This window comes from Triturus cristatus, chromosome 1_1, assembly GCF_964204655.1.
Source record: "Triturus cristatus chromosome 1_1, aTriCri1.1, whole genome shotgun sequence".
Classification (NCBI taxonomy): Eukaryota; Metazoa; Chordata; class Amphibia; order Caudata; family Salamandridae; genus Triturus; species Triturus cristatus.
The window spans coordinates 613,197,042-613,219,020 of NC_140579.1; the positions used below are offsets into that span (position 1 = coordinate 613,197,042).

General features: G+C 41.7%; 1 protein-coding gene across 1 annotated transcript in view; it reads left to right on the forward strand.

Annotated features, from left to right (window-relative positions):
- LOC146870712 (apoptotic chromatin condensation inducer in the nucleus-like) overlaps positions 1 to 21,979 on the forward strand; it is a 593,254-nt gene that overhangs the window by 159,970 nt on the left and 411,305 nt on the right. The gene's annotated exons all lie outside the window — the stretch shown is intronic.

Genomic DNA, 21,979 nt, shown 5'->3' on the forward strand with positions numbered 1-21,979 from the left:
AACCCTTCCTCTGTATCATGACAAAGGAGTTTTGTGAAGGGTAGTTTCCCTTGGTGTGAAACTTAGCTAAATGTGTCAATTTAAAATATTATTTGGCTATCTTTTTTGTCACTTCAGGATGAAGTGCTGGCCAGTGTAGCCTTGTTAATGTCAGGCTGCATTATTTTTCTTTGATTTTCTCTTAAGTGTCTATGCAGGACTGCAGAAGAGGACAACTTAAGAGACTATTTTCAATTGCTCCGGGGTCCACGCACATGGGCGGGACTATTCACAGATTATGACTATACACAGAGATCCCCTACTACAGAGGCTGCTTTACTTCTAGTAGAGTGCGTCATAGGCTTACCAAATAAAGGTTTGTTTACTTTTTGATAACACAGCTGAATACATGAAACAATTCACCAAGAAATTGATTGTTTAGAGGTAGCTAGACCACTTCAACCTGAGGCCTAGTTTACAAATAGCTGGTCCTTTCTATGGATATCCTTAGTCTTTTCTAAATACAATTTCACGACTCTCCTAACGTCATGAGAATGCAGTGACCTCTCCGCAGGAGAGTACGGAATTTGTAAAAATATAGGCAAAGTAATAGTCTGGTTTACATGAAACTCCGACACGACTTTATGAAGGAACTTAGGTTGCGTCCTCATAACTACCATAGAGAAACAAAAGACTGTATAAGGTTCTTTACAACATAAAGCCTGAAGTTCGCTAACCATGTGGGCAGACATAATGGCCACAAGTAAAGTCTTCTTGTAGGTCAGATGCTGAAAAGAAGAATTTTAAATGGCTTTAAACTGTTCCATCATTACTCGTTAAATCTGATAACTGGGATTTTTAAAAAGGTAGTTTGTGAAGGACATTTCCTATAAGCACTGACAGATGCCAGATGTACTTTTATTGAATGGAACTGAAGGCCATATTGCGCCAAGTGTAACAAGTAAGGAAGGATGACATTTTCCTTACAGGAGGTAGGATCAAAGTCCTTAGAAGCACACCGGATGCAAAATCTCTTCCATCTATACGCATAGGACGTGCGTGTAGATGGTCTCTTGGCCACTTTCAATATCTCCATACAGTCCTGAGGGAGAGTCAAATGTCCGGTGATGTCTATGTGACCGATGTCTCGACCGAGACCGTGTTCTTGGTTGTTGAGGTTCCACAGGGCGCGTGGGCTGAGGAGACACGGGCCCAGGCTGAGTTGGAGGAGGAGGCGGTAGAGGAATCGCTGGCGGAAGTAGGTGAGGTGGAGTAGTAGCTGGAGGAGGAGGACTTGGTGGCCGCGGTGGTATTCCTGGTGGGTTCACAGGTGGAAGCGTAGCATGAGGCGACCTGGCTGGTGAGGCCCACAATCTTCGGTGCAGATGGTGCTCAGGGCTTGGACTACAAGTAGGCCCAAGCAACAACTTCGGGAGAGCTTGGGAAGTTGATGCACTAGCAAATGTGCACGGTGTCCAGGACTTCCAGTTCCACGTCACTCGTGAGGGCTGCGGGTTTCAGCTTTGCTGGGATGTCGTGTCGGCCTCTGAGAAGTCTGTGTCTTGAGTTGCAAATACTTTGGTGTCCGGCGGGAGCTTTTGGAAATGCAGTCTGGCCAGATGCTTCTTTGGTGCCCGTTTGAACAGGGGAGTAACTCCTTGACCCCAAGGGAGATTCTTCCGTCTTCTAGTCGAAATAGAATGTCGAAGTTCCAGGATATATGGTGCAGAGCTTCATCTAGGTGTAATCTGAAGTCCTAAGGACTGGGGTCCCATACTTGTATTAAGATAAGGGGGTTGGACATACTCTGGGGACCCACCTATGGGAGGGTCTTGAGAGAGGGGTGGTCACACCCCTTTTTCCTTTGTCCAGTTTCGCACAAGAGCAGGGGCTGAGTGCCCCTGCAACCGGTTTGAAGTGGGTTATGCACAGGGACACCATGTGTGCCTCCAGCACTGTCTGAAAAGTGTTCTCTGAATGCACCTTCCCTGCAGCATGAGTTCAGACCCGTATTTATGGCTGCTGCTTCCATTTTGTGATGCTAGGGCTCTTTTAAACTATTACCGGTTATGTCAGTGTGTACATGTCTTCTCCCTGTAGAAGGGTGGAATTCTACCCCCGCTGCCAGGACTGGCGGGAGGGGGTAGCATTCCAAAGTGTTTGACAGCAAATACGACATGTTTCCATGCAGCCATTCTAAAGTTAGCATGAACCGCAAGGTTATAATGCACTTAAGAGTATATGGTCTGGCTGCATCACGGAACAGCATCAGAGAATAGATTCTGAAAGCTGCTGAGGGGTCCTGCTCATGCATGGGCACCCTCTCACACAAAACCAAGCACTCCGCCTTCAGGATTGTTAAGGCCTGCCATAGTAGTGACTGATAGGTTTATATGTGTCAGTGATAAAATGAAACCAGTGAAAGTACGCTTGTTTTAAAATATGTTTTTCACTTTTGTATCTACTGACTTGAACGATTATGCATCTAAAACCATGAAAAAACTTTTGGCTGTATGGAAGAAACCAGTGAAAGGACGCTTGGAAGCAATAGTGTTGAGCATAAAACTGTATGATTCTTCTTTTTGTTCACTCAAAACGCACCAATGGATAGTTGATGAGGTTGGTTTCTATAACATCTATACTCAGTATAGTATGGTTAATGGCATAGGATGTACATGGTTGTTCCTCTTCTAAAGGTCACGGTGCTTTCCAAAAAGTTTCGTCCAGGTGTAATCTGAAGTCCTAAGGACTGGGGTCCCATACTTATACTAAGATAGGGGGTTGGACATACTCTGTGGACCCACCTATGGGAGGGTCTGTGGAGAGGGGTGGTCATACCCCTTTCCCTTTGTCCACTTTCGCGCAAGAGCAGGGACTGAGTGCCCCTGCAACCGGTTTGAAGTGGGGTATGCACAGGGACACCATGTGTGCCCCCAGCACTGTCTGAAAAGCGTTCTCTGAATGCACCCACCCAGCCCCAATACACTAAAGCCTGTCGTGGAGGTGGTTACACCTCCCTGTGACAGGAAACCTATTGTCCAGGCCTCCCCTTACGGAGGTTTGTCCAGCAGCAGGAGGTCAGACCCGTGTCTGTTGGTGCAGCTTCCATTTTTTGATGGTAGGGCTCTTTTAAACTATTACCGGTTATGTCAGTGTGTACATGTCTTCTCCATCTAGAAGGGTGGAATTCTACCCCCGCCACCAGGACTGGCAGGGGGTAGCATTCCAAAGTGTTTGACACCAAACACGACCATGTTTCCATGCAGCCATTCTAAAGTTAGCATTAACCACAAGGTTATAATGCACTTAAGAGTTTATGGTCTGGCTGCATCACAGAACAGCCTCAGAGTTTAGTTTACGAAACACTTTTTTTGCTTTCTCCTTTTTGTGTTGTAAATAGATGGGAGCTTGTTGTACACTGGTAAAGAAAAGAACACAAAAGTTGTCATTGGTGCTAAAGCTGCCTTAAATTTGTTTTGTTAATTTCATTCATCTCTTATTGGTGGGCATTCCGGAATCCCCTGGTAGGCCTCTGGGGTACCTATGCCCTTAGTACCCAACGTACCATATACTAGGGACTCACAAGGGTAACCAATCTGGATTGTACCTAATGTACATGCAATCAATACGTACCATATACTAGGGACTCACAAGGGTAACCAATCTGGATTGTACCTAATGTACATGCAATCAATTTAGAGAGGAAGCAGCTAGGCTGGGGTCCTGAATAGCAGGGCCCCAGCCAGACTTAAGTCGAGAAATAGTGAAACTCCAGCAAAAAGTGGGGGTAACCATAGTAAGAAGATCCTACTCTCCTACATAGGTGTACTGTAATTCTTTAGTGGATAGAAAGTCGCCCTGCTGAAGTAGTTGGAGCACCTGTTGGAGTGTGACCATTTGATAGTGGTCTGACTGTATGTATAGATTCACCTGTCTGAGGTCTAGTTTAGTGCGAGGGGAATTACCTCTACCTCTTCCCCTACCATTGTAGAATAACCTCTGGATGAGCGGGATTGGTTGTTGCCCTTGAAAGAGGAGGAGAAATTCTCAGTACCCACAGTTTTGAACCTCCCTTGTAAAAGAAACAGTGAAAGGATCCACTATTGGCAGGTAACTGTAAAGCCCCCATGGACTTTGCAACTTCAGTGTCATTTTTTCAGCTTTTCAAGCAAGGTATCAACAGCTTAGCCGAAAGGTTGCTCGATGTCAAAGGGCTGATTAAGTATGGAGGTTCTACGATGTATGGCCCACCTCCAAATGGCTTGTGCAAGGCGTGACAGCTGAAGGGAGTGTGTCCCACCCTTGTTTCAGTAGCAGTGTTTGTAGAACTAGGTCAATAAAAGGATGCAATTTTGAATCTAAAATCCTCCAAAAATGTAGAACTTATTAAAATATCTTGTTCTGGCTATTGACTTATGTAAGAATCTGCAAACTGGGGCATTATCTGGGGCATTATCATTGTCAGCATCTATTCTTGGAATGTTGAGCTGTTGATTCACATGTGCCCGCCTGCCTCCCCCCCCGACACCTGTGGTTGTTTTTTGTTATTATTTACTTTACATATGTATGGACAACTCTATATTACACTTATTTACTCCATTCTCAACCACTTGTGGGAATACAATCTAACAATGAGGTCGATGCCCAAGCGGACTAACTACAAAAGGAGGACTCACCTTACCTCGCAACTTGAAAGACTTCGTCAAAGAAAAATAACTTTTGAAAATCCGGACACAACACTAGATGGCAGGAGTATGCAGAGCATGTAAATCTACAGCTGACATGCGAACACATCTTTACCAATGAAAGTAACTTTCTCATTAAATACATTTGGTACATTTGAAACCTTAATGAGGTGACAAGGATGTTGCATCTGTAATAATACATTCGATGTGTATCCACCGGCAGCATTCTTCACATAGTCCCTGTTGGAAAGATAGTGAAAAAAAATGTGTTATTCTCTTTGGATTGTATACAGGTCAATAGGTTTTTGATGTGCTAACTTAAATTTGTTTCCATAGTATGTGAAAAAACTTTTGGAAATTGCACTGAATTAAAATGGTCAACCACAGTTTTTCACTGATATCTAATGCAAATTTCAGTAAAAATTACTTGGTTCATGCTTACAAGGTACCCAGTGCCAGTTTTCTTCCCTAACATTGTAAATGCATACTTGTTCCACTTTTCACACTGTCCCCAGTCAGTGGCAAACTGGTAATGAGAGCATTGGTAGGAAGGGTGCGTGGCCAGCGAGCCAACATGGCAGATGCAACTTACTAAACAAGTAGTCATATAAGCTAAAAAAAGTTCATTTGAAAGTATCTTTAGCCTGACATGTACAATCTTTCCAATTAAAAAAAAGATTGAGTGTATTTACCATAAAGTTTTCCGTAAAAACATCTGAAGTTTTTTGGTTGCCGACACCGCAGAACTCTTCAACAGAATCTAAATGTAAAATTGATGTACATTAGCGCATCTTAACTGCAAACGTAAAAAGTGTAAACTTAATTTGGGCTATTTGGTACATGTTTCCAAGTGTATTCCGATCCAGTGCATAGGACAGTCACAACTGTTCAAAACACTTTCTAATGGCAAGACAACGAACAGACTTTAAAATACTCAAACATAATTGCCATATATTACTATATTTAATACTATGTACAAAATTTATGCTGTGCCTTTTTATAAAAAATTCTAGAAAAAAAAATAGCTACCAAATAATCCAAACTTTCTGATGACACTAGGCCCTGACACATTTTCAAAATTGAAACATGAAATGTTAAACTCAAACCTGATGACTCCATTAGGTCCATTGCAATTTTGAATCTAAAATCCTCCAGAAATGTTGCATTTATTAAAATGTCTGCAACTGAATGCTGACTTATGTAAGAATCTGCAAACTGAGAACAGAGTTGAGAATGTATATGTTATCCAAATGACCAAGCTGTTGTTGAATGGACATAAAAACTATTGTTCTCAATATGATCCGGGTTGAAAAGCCATCATCAGAGGTCTCGGTCCAACCGCGCTAGTACCATACTAGTGGTCACTGACAAAATCTCAGGAGAATACCGATCTGCTTCCGACGGGCACTAGGGCCTCGTTCGGATGGCGTTCACAAGTGTAATCCCTAATAGCCCTCTTTACTATTTGCAACTATTCCAATGATAAAATCAATTAACTTCAATAATGTATCTTACAGGAATATCATACATTATTAATTTTGATAAAACAAACTAAGGTTTATAATATCATTATGGAAGTAATCATTACCAGCATGCAAAAAACACCACAATTGTAGCTGTCCTGTTGCTTTTGGTTAGATTCTACCACTAACTGCCATAACTCATAGTCGGGACGCTTCAGTGCCTGTAGGAAAACCCTTTTGAGACATATGAATGGTTATGTTAAATATTTGAGTTTGTCTCTGAGAACAAAACAATAAATATTTTACATTGTTGTCAGTAAAAATGATCAATTTTAAAAAGAAAACTCATATCGACATTTTTATATTTATGCAATCTTACAAGTACTAAATAGATAATGGAATCATTTTTAGGGAAAGGGTACATCCAATTTCGCAAAAAGTCTTGGTAGACCCGATGATTGGTTATCAGTGAATCGTAAACTATTATTTTCTTTGAAAAAGGTTTCAATATCTGAAAAAGTCATATAAAAGAAATTGGAAAAAAAACATCTGCAAGAGGAAGGGAAAATATTTATGTTTAAAGTGCTTCAATAGAACTTTTTCTATTGTTGCAGTTCTTGAAAACTAATGTGTGTTGGATTACTACCCTCACACAGTTTTTTTTTTAAATTTCGGCACTTCAAACTATTACAAGCAGTCATATTTTCCAGCAATAACTTTAAAACCTCTGACTGATAAATAAATGTTGAAAAAACTTGCACTTACCAAAAGTATCCAATGAACGCCAGTATTTGTCAGACAAAGAACAGTTTCCATAGTATCATAAGGTACCTGTATAGTATAAAATGTGCTCATGAATAACTTTAACTGACATCCAACATCCATATGTATAGACTTACAAAAATTCAAAGATGTGAATGTCAATTCAATCATAATTCAAAGTCTACAATATTCACTTTGAAGACAAGTAAACGGATTCATAGCATACTGACATGTGAAATTTTCATTACTCTTCAAAACGTTACTCTCCAACATTAATTCAATGAATCAGTAACTTTGACTAATCCTTAGAACCAGAAACAGTGAAAAGTCACATAAGAGATTTAAATATTTACCCGAAAAGCAGATGAACGATAATTGCCCAGGAATATAGACGACGACACTGTTGCAGAAAGTGCTAAACACTAAGGTTAAAATAAAAGGATTTCATTACACACGTTGTTAATTACTTATTATTTTTGGCTAAGTCTGTCTGTGTTATTGATGAAAATATACGTACATTTGGTCTTGACATACATATTTTGCTAAGGTACGCATCGATTACCTATAAAAAAATAAGAAAGCGGGTGGACTTTGCTAGAGGAACCACCACGTCACCATGTACATCCTACGCCATTAGCCATACTATACTGAGTTTAGATGTTATAGAAACCAACCTCATCAACTATCCATTGGTTTGTTTTGAGTGAACAAAAAGAAGAATCATACAATTTGAAGTTCGACACTATTGCTTCCAAGCATCCTTTCACTGGTTTCCTCCATACAGCCAAAACTTTTTCCATGGATTTAGATGCATAATCGTTCAAGTCAGTAGATACATAAGTGAAAAACATAATCTATAACAAGTTATAAACACACCTCCATAAAATTCTAAACTGACTGTCACCACAAACAAATTACTTTCACCGGGTGTCGGGATCAAGTGGCACATGCGGAGGCCTTGCACCCATATGGGCCCTGCTGGGGGCCACAAAAAGCAGATTCCAACACACTTCACGTCCGACCTTTGCTCGCTGCCATTTCCTAGGGCATCGTAATCGGGCCCCAAGCCTGCTCTCCACAGCTACCACTTAGAAAGCTTTCTAATGTTGTCTAAAACTAATGAAATCCCCATAAGGGTTATCTGGATTAGCGGAAGGCAATAGACTTATAGAAGTGCGCACTATATAGTAAGCCAGCCGCTCACAAACTAATAAGATATATAATTACAAAAATAGAGATACTAATAGAGATACTAAAACCAAGCTGCTTGTGAGAACACCCTTACATTTTCAGTGTCAATATTTCTTACACATTTTAAAAAAAAAATTATATATTACTAAAATGATTAGCAACCTCACCTCCCAAAAGCACACACGCTTGCTTTTCAGCAAAATCATTATTCTCCTCTGAAAGTGTTTCTAGTGGAAGAGATGCTGGAGATTCATGATTGGTCATGCTTCCTGTAAAATAATTTTTGAAGGTTTACTAAAAAATCATTTTGAAAAAAACCAGACTACTCAAACATCCTACCACAAACCTTACTCAAACAAAAATAGGTATTCATAAATCCCTTTCGTAAAATACTGTACTTTCCAAAACATATCTTGTGGATAAACTCAAAGTCACGTTCTCTTGCTCAACCTAGTATCTTTTCACCTATTAAGGAGACATTTACACAGGCTGATGGAACATTATTCCAATACACATCCAAATTTTGTCCCATTACTTAAAAAAAAGGTACCCTTCAATAGATTACCTTTCATGCTCGACTTATAAGGCCTCAACATGTCGAGATTATAAGTTCTACGTAAAGGGAGGTTGCTAGCATTGAGTAATTTGACATGCTTTCCTTGCATTACGGCAATACTGTACAGTCCAGTAAAGTTATGCTCCAAAATGCCCCCTTTTCTCGTTGTTCGCCTGCAATTTTTCAGAAGCACTAACTCTCCTTCTCTGAAGGTGCACGGCTTAAATTTCTTTGAAACTCTCTTCTTAAATTTTTCTTTCTGCTTTTCCTGGGCAACCTCAATATTCTGTTTTGTCTGCGTCTGCAAATCTGCTTTTCTAATTTTCTTTTCTGCGATAATCCTGCATTTTCGCTTTCAGTTGGTAGTACAAACTCAAGGTATTAAAGGAAACATAAAACTCAATCACTAATTTTTATAACATACAAATATATATTCTATAAATTTAAAATACCCATAATTTTTCTAAATAAATGTTATGCAAAAAACATTAAAATAAGCACAGCGAAAATAGATTTAATGTTTGTAAAAAGTTAAAAAGTATCCATCAAGTATATGTATGTATAATTACATAACATAAATTTGCAGATTAAAACATACATTGGAGTAATGACTGAAAACAAAAATCAACATTTTCACAATTCTTTAAATTCTAAACAAAATCTCAATTTCATACCAGATCATCGGCCACCTCACTTGGAAATCTTGCTTCTCGGCCATACATAAGTTGGAAAGGGGAAACTTTTGTTGTGGTATGTGGCTTTGATCGTAAAGCAAACAATGCATGGTCCAAATATAAATCCCAGTCGTTCTGATGCTCAGTCATGTACTTAGACAACGTGCTGTAAAAGTTGGCATGATTGTTACTGGCAGTATATTGATCAAGTTTCTTTCCCCTACAATTCAAATAATTTACAGTACATTTATTCAATTTAAACATAAATGTTTCAAGTTGTAATTAATATATTATTGAACAGCAAAGACATGATTATGATGCCGAACACATTGTCATTTGACCGGCCACGTAGCGTAAGTGTGACCGCCCGGCAAACATTCAGCGGACCCACTGCCCTCATTCAAATTAACCATTGAAATCCCTGCAGAGCTGCCTGAACTGTCTCTACCCTATTGTAGGAATTATGCACCCTGCAGAAGTCCAACTGGGTGTGGAACTGTCCCTCTTCCAGCTGCCTCAAACTACATGCATTGTAATGCGTCACTTGGACTGCAGCAACAGATGACCGTCAGACCACATCAGACAAGCTGTCAGATGCGATAAGACCGCCATGAGAGCAACCCCTCAAGTACTTACAAACTTAAAAATAAGAAGAATTAGCATTACCTTTTAATGCTAGCATTAGTACGCTCATCTAAACCATTTGTCTGTGGATGATATGCTGCACTTACAGAACGTTCTATTTCTAAGAGCTTTGATAACTCTGAATTAACCTGAAAAAAAAATCTATATATTATATTCTGAAATTTTGGCAAAATATACCTTTCAAATGTGACCGATTAAAAAAAGATACTATATATGTATATATATATTTGGCAAGCAAAATAGAAAATGTCATCATTGCATTATCAAAATGTTAGGCCAAGATTGGTCACTCACTTCATTCACAAACTCCCGGCCTTGATCAGATGGAACCCTTTTCGGACTTCCATGGCGTAAGTACATTTGCAACAGTCTTGAAGCAACCTCGGCTGCAGTCTTTGATTTTAGAGGAAATGCCTCAACCCATTTAGAAAAATAGTCTGTTGCAGTCAGAATATATTTGTATCCTGTAGGAGTGGTAGGTAAAGGTCCCATCAAATCCACTCCTACAAGTTCCCAAACTTCTTCCACCTGTTAATATACACAATAAAAATGTTTTTTAAAAAACTAAAAATAATTTTGCAATAAGAATGGATCATTTTATGCAAGTGTCACACATGTTTAATTAATTAATTAGAATCATACCTAATGAGCTGAAAGTTAATAAAGCAAAACGGAACATATTTAGAACATACTTTGATTGGTTTTAATTCTGAGCAAATCTGGAGGGCTGGTTGTTCCTTTTTGGCAAACATCACACTCTTTGATCTAAAAATAAAGAAATAAAGATCTCTCAAGGAAAATTTAAAGACATTTCTCCAAAAAAACAAATTCATAACAACGTTTTCACTTTGTATCTCAGGTGAAGACGGAGAACATGTAAAAAGCATACCCTCTGAAGTAACGTCGTTAAAAACAGTCTTTATGTTTATCCACACAATGGCACAATGGATACATTAAAGAAACTCTCTCTACATTAAAGAATCTCTCTAAATCTAAATTCTTTATAAACGTATAAATTATTCTACATTAATAATATCAAAGGATGGGACAACAGACCCATGATTAAAAGAATATTATGACATTTAAAATGTGAGATATTTAAATGAAAAATATATGGGTTAAAAAAAATGGCTTATAAGACTATCACAATGGAGAATTATATTTTAATAAAAAAATTATTTAGAGCAGCAAGAAAAATTCTAACTCACCCATCGTTCAATTTCAATTGTCATATTTGGCCAATAAAATCGGGAGGAAATGCTTCTTTTCGTTTTGTTGATACCGGAATGCCCACCAATAAGAGACTAATTAAATTCCCCCAAAAAAATGTGGGCAGCTTCAGCACCAATGACTACTTTTGTGTTCTTTTCTTTACCAGTGTAGAACAAGCCCCCATCTATTTACAAAAAGGAGAAAACAAAAAAGTGTGTCAGTAACTATGCATGTCAAAAAGAATTACATGAACTGAATATGCCTTTTCTCAACCGGCCGTAACACATTGCAATGAAAAAACAATAGTTAAAAAATTATAGTACCGTCCATGGTGAATTTTTTAGACAGTCTATGCAATCCATGCTTCTGGACTTTACTGAAACCTGCAGGATACACATTACGGCTTACATAATCCAGAAGCTCTTGGTACTTAGTGGCATCCATTTCTATTTAAAATAATGAAAAATGGTAACAAAAAGTTAACAGAATATCATCATAGATGTAAGTACCAAATTTTGCATGCTCACATTGGTCTTAACTAGACATACATTTCTTGATTTCATTTTCAACCATGACCTTTGATTGGGAGCCTGATTTCCAGTTTGCCGGTCACAAACTGAAAACCATTCAACTGGGCCAGGACCAATAAACTCCATGCCACACACAGGACAGATTAAGAATATTCTTATGGCCTGGTGGGCGGTGTATCAGTCCTGGTAAGTGACTGTGTAAAGGCTCATATGTGAGCCTTTAACAGCAAGGCAACAGGACCACTAGAGCAGGTTCCTGCACATCAGGGACTATTATGTCATACTGTGTTAGAATGGGGTGCGTGCACACCCACTATACTATATTTCAGTTCTACAAACGACACAATGTATTACAAAGCCATAAATAACTGAACATAAACACACCTCAGGATGAGAGTGTTAAACATTAGATTCATCAATGAAGCACTGGCATCCCAATGTTACAATTATGGTAAAAGCTCAGTGACATGCTGAAAACCTAAAACATATTAGTGTCCATTAACAAATTATTATTTGAGTTACTGACATTAAAATACATACACAAAGTCATACTGAAGGCTGACCTTGCCTTGAGTTGGCAAGAAGTGCACTAACGAACATGCACTACCACTGGGCATTTGGAAGCCACAACGGCACACCAAGCACAGGCTGCACTGCTAAAGAGGCCAACTGGTACGTTGGTGAAAACGCGCCTCTTCAGCAGTGAGGCCTGCTCATGGCGCTGACACGTGGCGCAGCACTTCACAATCCTAGTCAGGGGGAGATTACGTGATTTACTCAGAAACAAAGGGTGGATAAACAAAAAAAGCCCGCATTGCTGAAGAGGCCAAGTGGTAAGTTGGTGAAAACAGGCCTCTTCAGCAGGGAGGCCTGCGCATGAGATGGCCACGTGGCGCAGCACTTCACAATCAGCCAGGGGGAGATTAAGTGATTTGCCCAGAAACGGAGGGTGGGGTACATTTAAAAACGTACTTCAATGTCTGTGGTAAATGATGCACACAAAAGAAAGACGAATGCTGTCAATTACAGCAACAACAGAGTGCCATGTCGCCTCACATTCAGGCCCGGGAAGATTAAGTGATTGCTGTAAATGCCCAGAAACTGTGGCCACGAGGAAGCGCCATGCGCAGGTCGCGTTGCTGAAAAGGCCAAGTGGTAAGTTGGTGAAAACAGGCCTCTTCAGCAGCGAGTCCTGCGCATGGGGTGGCCACGTGGCGCAGCACTTCACAATCAGCCAGGGGGAGATTAAGTGATTTGCCCAGAAACGGAGGGTGGGATATATTTAAAAACGTACTTCAATGTCTGTGGTAAATGATGCACACAAAAGAAAGACGAATGCTGTCAATTACAGCAACAACAGAGTGCCATGTCGCCTCACATGCTGTAAATGCTCAGAATCTGTGGCCACGAGGAAGCGTCATGCGCAGGCCGCATTGCCGAAGAGGCCGACTGGTCACTTAAGTACATTACAACCGGAGCAGCGCTAGTTACCACCTCAGAGAGCGGTAAATGCGTGTTCGTGAGAGGAACTCTGAGGGCATGGGTTAAACATGTAGAGGAATTAATTGCTTGAACCAAACTATCGCACTGCAGTAAGAAAACTGGACTCTTCAGCAGCGAGGCCTGCGCATGGGACGGCCACGTGGCGCAGCACTTCACAATAAGCCACGGGGAGCAGTACATTACTGTTAGTTACAGTACAGTCAATTAGAAAAACAATACAAATTTCTCACCTTGGAAGAACAGGAAAAAGAAGAGGTGCACTCGTTGAACTCGAAGAATACCTGAAACAGATATTAGCACTATCGCAGGGGTGTGACTGCTGAATAGAAGAAGTTCTAGAAGGATGGAAGGTTATTTATAACTTTGGAGAACGGTCATTGGTTGAGCATGATGTCAGTGGGTTTCAGAGCTGTGATTGGTCATGCATCATGTCAGCATGATGGACGCGCTTTTCCAAATAAACTTGCATGCGCAAAGCGAGTGCAACCCGTAGGGGGTACACGGCCAGATGGGGTGCGGATTATGCGCATGCCCACCCAACATCCACCGAAACACGCCTGCGTAAAACGAGGGAACGCATAGGGGGTACCCAGCCAGATGGGGTTCGGATATCGATAGAACACCGGCATGTAGCGATAGGAGACGTACCGTGAACACCCCTGTCGGCGTCTTTTAGATTCATGACAGCCTGATCTTGGCATACACGGGTAAGGCTTTACGGTTTTCTATACTGTTTTTTTGTTTGCTGAGCCGTTTTTGCTAGGTTCATTGTGTATTAGTCTGACGGACCATGCGATGGGAATAGGACCTAATGCTTTCTCGTAGAGTGTATAGGTCCTCTTTTTATGAAATGCCTTGCTTTAGCCATCTGATCCCTTAACGAACATTTGACATTCGATTTTACTCACTTAATGAGATGGACACTTTCTGGTGGGGAAGTGACACAAGTATATTTTCATAGGTCTCGCGCTTTTAATATAGCGGTAAAGTTTTACTGAAACTGGTTGCACAGTTACGCCCTACCCGAGATGTTATTTCAATACATCACACGGTACTGATCGAGTTAATATTCTTAATCCAATTAATCGAAATTTTTGTGTGTCTTTGGTTCGATGCCTAGCTATGGGAACTTTATTTAGAAAATTGAAGTAGATACTGCACTTGGGGATGACCCAGTAACCTAGTACTATCGTTATGCCACACTACAGTATGGACCAATGGGCAGTTTTTATTGGCCGTACTTGTTTTAAACAAAGGACAGTCCTCAAAGATGTGGATTTCCTGAATTTTAGTTGATGCTAGTGATGTCAAGAGGGTGGGCTCAGCTCTGCAAACGTTGCTTGGGAACAGCGCAAAGTGGTTGACACTTTGGGTGTGACTGACATATGTACAATTCTGTGTTTACTTTTTCAGCCATTGTTTCACTTACCAGAGTGAAATTCTGCTTGGATGTTCACGGTTGCTTCTGCTTTCATTTCTTCAACTTACTGGATATATTATGTGCCTATAAATACAGGTAGTTTGGGATGCGAGGTACTTAGCAGCACAGGGACTGTATTGTGCTTGAGGTGTACTGATTTTATTCATATTCCCTTTTCAGCAAGTCATAACGTTGCTCAGAAGCTGATGCTCTTTTACTTGATCATTGCGAAAAATACTGGTAAGAAACCAGTTGATCTCCTTTCCAATTTTGCATTTCTTGCAAGTTTCTTTCCTTAGCTGGTTAAATAGTGTTGGCGACATAGGAAGTCACATTGATTGAAAGAGTCAGTATTTTGCTTCTTGCCCCCCCTTTTGGGTGGCAAACACGTTTGTTCCTTGTCTCTCTTTTTTCCTTTATATTTCTCTTTTTTTTTCTCTTGTCTTTTATTGATTTGCCTGAAGGCTCTGGGCATGAACACTATTCTGTATTGCTCCTCGGGTGTACACGTCCTTTTGGGTTTTCAGTGTTTCTCTTTCTTCTCACCATGAGAACACATGAAACACTATCTGAGTCACTTTTAGGATAAACTGGAAGTTAACAGTAAAGAAATCAGTGTTTGGTGAAATGAATTTTGTAACATATATAAACCCAGTGTAACAGCTTCTGGGATACATTATGTGTGTAAAGGCCTTATGTCTGAGTCTGTGCGTTGTCTGTGTTTTGTCTTATAGTAAGAAGTTTTTATATTAATCTTTGCAGCCCTGATGAAGCCCTATTTAGGGTGAAACGCGTTGGCTGCATGAGTTTTATACTTGAATACTTAAAATAAAAAGAAGCAACAGAGACACCGAAGACTCCTGATCTCATTCTGTGGAATCATAACCGTTTAATATCAATCTTTCCTTTTGTGTTGCCTCTCCGTACTGTATTTACTAAGCACATAGGGGGCTATTGTGTTTTCAGGGGTTAGAGATTGTTGGTGCAAGACCTGTGGAGCTGCCTTCAGCGTAGGAGACCAGGGTTCATTTTGGGGGTTACTTGACCTGTTTGGCCTTTGTTTCCCAGAGGCTATTTACAGGGTTTTACCATAGGCATTTCCACATGACATTTTATAAATATTTGTTATTTTGTGCATAGTATTTAATGGTGTGTGCAATACACCTTTTTATTAATATAAAACACAAATTGAACAGCAAAATATCAAGTGTTGTCTACTGTGTTTCTGAGTTTCATGTCTCTATAAAAGAGAGCTGCAACAGAAAGACATGAGGGAAAGATTTGAAGACATGGAAACAACACGGGTCTAGTGGTTGGAGAGACTGAGCATTTAGTCTTATCTGCTCCAATGTCAGGGTTTGGACACTAGTGGAAGGTTGAGTCACATCCCTGGCACCATTTACGCTCTGTGATCCAGCTAATGTTCAGAATGCCATGGTTATCCTTGGTGTCCTTTGAGATTCTATTCTGATATATTTTCACTGTTAGATTGGTGGAGATAGTGAATTTTATGTCAAAGCACAGAGAGGTGGAATCAATCATCTATATGAACTTCCTTTCGGGAGATATTAGACTCACATGATGCAGGGAGAGAATATTATTATTTTTACATTCTTTTATCTGCACTCTGAACCGCATACCCTCATTTAAAATCAGAATTCACTCACCTGCCGCTTGAGCAGGATCTTTCTCTCTCTCTCTTCCTAGCCACGAGCGCCATCTTGGATCGGTCTAGATCCTAAACTTTGAGCGCCATCTTGGATCGGTCTAGATCCTAAACTTTGAGTGCCATCTTGCAACGTGCATTTACGCTCTCAGACGGGGAGACTATAAAACACAGAGTCATGCAAGCGCGCAGCTGTTTTTGACATTACGCTTAGCCTCAGCCGCAGGAGTGAGTTGTTACGGGGCCACTATCTGTTCCATGGGTACTTGCTGCTGCTTACTCAGGGACATTTGCTGATACTAATATTTCCTTTGTTGCTGCTAGTTCACCGACCGGATTTAGGTCTTTTACTGTGTTTATTGTGTCTTTTACTGTGTTTACTGTGTTTTTATCTGCACTCTGAACCGCATACCCTCATTTAAAATCAGAATTCACTCACCTGCCGCTTGAGCAGGATCTTTCTCTCTCTCTCTTCCTAGTCACGAGCGCCATCTTGGATCGGTCTAGATCCTAAACTTTGAGCGCCATCTTGGATCGGTCTAGATCCTAAACTTTGAGCGCCATCTTGCAACGTGCATTTACGCTCTCAGACGGGGAGACTATAAAACACAGAGTCATGCAAGCGCGCAGCTGTTTTTGACATTACGCTTAGCCTCAGCCGCAGGAGTGAGTTGTTACGGGGCCACTATCTGTTCCATGGGTACTTGCTGCTGCTTACTCAGGGACATTTGCTGATACTAATATTTCCTTTGTTGCTGCTAGTTGCTGCTAGTTCACCGACCGGATTTCGGTCTTTTACTGTGTTTATTGTGTCTTTTACTGTGTTTACTGTGTTTTTATCTGCACTCTGAACCGCATACCCTCATTTAAAATCAGAATTCACTCACCTGCCGCTTGAGCAGGATCTTTCTCTCTCTCTCTTCCTAGTCACGAGCGCCATCTTGGATCGGTCTAGATCCTAAACTTTGAGCGCCATCTTGGATCGGTCTAGATCCTAAACTTTGAGCGCCATCTTGCAACGTGCATCTACGCTCTCATACGGGGAGACTATAAAACATAGAGTCATGCAAGCGCGCAGCGCGCGCGCCAGAGGCAAGCCCGTCTGCGCCCGTCCGCGACCGGACTCGGCCCAGGGCCATAACTTCTGGCCCTCCACTATGCTATTCTTCCCTGCAACTAAGACAGTTGAACCCTGGCCATTCCGACCGACATTGCATTATTCGGCCTCTCTCCACTGCAGTGGGCGTTACCCCTACCCCTTGCCCTGGGTGTCAATACCAACTTCCGCAACCTCGTCTTCCTGGCTCCTCAGCCTTAGACCCCCCTAGCAATATACCTTTTCATGAATTGCATATCACTCAGCCCAATGGTTGTCGAGCAGCGCTCATTAATACGCGCTCCCTTCCCTGTCACAGCTTACAGATCAGCGAGTTTATTCTCGCCCATGATCTTGACTTCCTTTTTGCCACTGAAACCTGGGGAGATGCTGGTTCAGGACCGGACTTTTGCCTGGCAACCCCGGAGGGCTATAGTGTCGCTAGGCATGATAGACATATAGGAAGAGGTGGCGGACTTGCTATCATTTACAAGAATCTCTATCGCACTACACTCGATCCCATACAGTCCATTAACTATGAAGCAGCCACCTTTGCTATTAATATTAATCACAAACAAGCCCTCAAGGGAATTTTGCTATACCGACCTCCTGGGCCCCGAAATTCTTTCCTTGCCACACTCTCTGATTTTAATGATTTTATCATAAGTTCGCCGGAATATATGATCTTAGGAGATTTTAACTTCCCTCTGGAAGAACAGGGCAACCACGAAACCACTCAACTCACTGATGATCTCCTAACCTTAGGACTTCAACAATTGGTGAAGGGAACTACACACCAGGCGGGGCACATACTAGATGGTCTGTTTACCAACAACTCAGACATCTTTGTACAGGATATTCTTCCTCTCACCTGGTCAGATCACAGGGCCATTATCTTTGGGATCCATACACGGCACGCTAACCCTCCCCATTCCAGGCCACGAACTAGGTTAGGGACCCGTGCTTGGAAAAATGCGGATATCCATCAGATGGCAGATATCCTGACACTATCCTTTCCTATGGGGATAGCCAATCCTGTCTTCTCAGCCTCCAACTTCCAAGATTGGATTCGGAATGCTGCTGATCAGGTGGCGCCGGAGAAGTTCACGCGACCTAACAGATTATCCCCTTCGGTGGTTTGGTATACCGAAGAGCTTAGGCTCCACCGACAACATTGCAGGAACTTAGAAAGGCGCTGGAGGAAATTTTACTGCCCCATAGCCAAGCATTCCTACAAAGACGCCCTGACAATATACAAAAAGGCTATCATTGCCTGAAAAAGTGCATTTTTCTCGGCTCAAATCGAGAATGCCAGCAACTCTGCTAGAGAACTGTTTTCAGTGGTCACCACTCTGTCCACCCCCTCTACGGGACCTGGGGTCGAACCCTCTCAGTCTCTCTGTAATGCTCTGTCCAGCTTTTTCACCACTAAGGTAGCAGATATATACTCATCCTTTGCAGGGAACGCAGAGACAAGATCCAGAGTCTGCAGTGGTGTAGAACCTGCCACCGATCATGATCCCTTTTCTTCCTTTGCTCCCATTACGCAAGATCAAATCAGCAGACTTATCTTTACTACCAAGTCTGGCTCCCCCTTAGACCCCTGCCCTCCTTCAGTGATGGCTAACCTTAGCGAGGTGATCTCTTATCCACTTATGAAAATCTGTAACACCGCATTTCAAACTGGTCACTATCCAGATCTTTGGAAGAAGGCCGTGATCAAACCTCTCCTGAAGAAACCCTCCCTGGACCCCACAGCTCTGGCCAGCTATAGACCAATAGCGTGTCTCCCCTTTCCTGCCAAAATATGCGAATCTCTGATGAATAAACAACTCTCAGAGTTCATCGATACTCACCAACTTCTCGACGAAACGCAGTTTGGCTTTAGGAAAGGTCACGGAACTGAGACCGCTTTAATAAAAGCTTCAGATGAGATCAGAGCCATTATGGACCAGGGAGGTGCGGCTGTCCTGATTCTGCTGGATTTGTCCGCAGCCTTTGACACGGTCGACCATGATATTCTGGTCGACCGTGTCACAGCCCTGGGGATAAATGGTATGGCTAGAAATCTCATCTCATCTTTTCTTGCCTACCGTACCCAGACAGTGAAGTTGGGTAACTTTTATTCTCCTGTCTCTGCACTCCCCTGTGGAGTCCCACAGGGCTCCTCGCTAAGTCCAACGCTATTTAATATCTATGTAGCAGACTTAGCGAGGGTAATAAAGGCCCATGGGCTGCGACTTACATCCTACGCAGATGACACCCAACTGGTTCTGGCAATACACAAGGACGGCCCAGCGGTGGCAGCTAATTTCCAAAGCGCCATGCTTGCTGTCAGTACCTGGATGTCCTCCAACTGTCTGAGGCTTAACTCGGACAAAACCGAGGTCATGACCTTTGGTAATCTCTCCCCGGTTTGGTCTTCTGCCTGGTGGCCTGACCAGCTGGGCTCCCCTCCTGTCCCAGTTGATAAGGCCAGAAACCTGGGAGTCATTTTTGACAGCAAACTGTCATTCAACCTTCATGTCAACAAGGTTGTATCATCTGCGTTCTTTATTCTAAAGAAAATTAGGAAAATACTGCCTTACCTTCCCATCTCAGCTGGGAAGATCCTGGTCTCTACCCTAGTGTTTTCCAAAATCGACTATGGGAACGCCCTCTTCCTTAATACTCAGAAACTCGTTCTATCTAAGTTGCAGTCCATACAAAATGCTGCTGCAAGAATTCTTCTTGACATCCCCCGCCGCCAGCCAATAACTCCAGCCATTCGTCACCTGCATTGGCTAAGAGTAGAGGGCCGCATTAAATTCAAGGCCCTCTGCATTGCCTATAAGGCAGTGCATGGCGTCGGTCCAAAGTTTCTGATTGAAGCATTCCAGTTGTATAGCCCCAAGAGACAGCTGAGATCCGCCAACTCCTGCCTGCTTCCGGTACCTCGCACGAGAACGGCAACCTGGGGAGACAGACGCTTCCTGGTTGCCACACCTAAACTCTGGAACCTTTTGCCACTCACCATAAAAACTGCCCCCAATTTGATAAGCTTTCGTAGGCTCTTAAAGACATGGCTGTTAAATCAGTAATCCTGCGGCTCGGTCTCTCGTTTTTGTCACATGCGCCGAGACACCTTCGGGTATTTGTTTGCGCAATAAAAATCGCGAAATAAATAAATAAATAAATAGAGTCATCTTATAAAATAAAAATGTAATAATGAAATCAGGTCTGCTTTCAGCATAGTAACATTACTTCCGTGTCCCTTTGTATGATATGAGGACCTTCTTAATGTACAAAGTTCACTGAAGTACTTTCTGGACCATGGTATTACACACCTACTAACTGTGGTGACAGGGGCCAGACAGTTTAGAATGTCAGACACTGGTGGTTTTTTTAATGACTCTGAAGTAGGCAGCTGCTTTGTGAAATGTAGTGCTAAGGGTGATCAGACCACGATGAGGGATAACTGTGTCCACCCGGAAAGTTACTGTATGTAAATGCATACCCAATATGTGTCTCACATGGTTAAGCAGGATCCCCGAGGTTGATATAGGTTTATGGACAAGCAAATGTCCATATGTTTGGTCCACCGCTAACCATTACTTATCCTCAAACCATGTTTTAAATAGATATTATCAGTTCCCAATGGATCCAATATATTGTCCCTCCTTTCAAGAAAGAGGGAGCCCTGGGGGAGGAAGTGATGAGATAGCAGAAAAATATATATGAGGGAGCAATGAAATGTAGGTAGTTTTATTGTTTAGTTAGTTAAAACCATAACAAAAATAGACAAAATACAACAACTTTCTTGATTAAAAGGAGACATGAAATACATCACATCGGACCTTTAAATTCTTATATGGAGATAGTCTGAACAGTTTACATTATTTATGCACTCACAATATTTGAGACTAGCCGAAACTAAAAACAGACTTGATTTAATATCATACAAAATATAAATTTCATCTAAGATTAGTGTGCAATGTGCAAAATTAAGAAAGTTGATTCAGTGTACAAATATTCAGAGTATGCGCTGGCCTGAATTGCCGGGAGTATAAAGTGCATTATGGAACCCGGGACTATCACACGTGTCTACTTCTTACGTAACAGCCTGATGCGTCCCTTCTTTAAGAGTATTTTAGGTGTGCAAAGTAGGCAGGGTAAACTTATACTTAGGCATTCCGGAAATCGGTTAAACCCGATTGTGCCCGACATTACCCTACGGACTGCAAATCAGCTGACCCGGTTTAAACCGAATATCGCTGATTTTTTTCACATTTGTTGCACCACTTGGCCACTTGCACCTTTTGGCCACTTGAGGGAGCCAAAGAAGTACAAACCAGCATCCAAGCTACGCATCGGTAATTCCAATGAACTATTTCACCCTCCTCTCGCTGTTCATGGTGTTGTTTGCTCCCTTCCTCCCTCATCCTGCAATCCGTGGCTTTGCGTTCTCATCCTGCTCTCATTCCAGTGTCCGTTGATTTGCTCCCTGCGATCTGCTCCCCTCCTGTGCTGATTGATGATCTTAGGAAAATCGAAATCTATTCTTTCGCCTAAATTAAATCGGGCCTGCTGGCTGGAGACAGATCACTGCAGCAGGCTC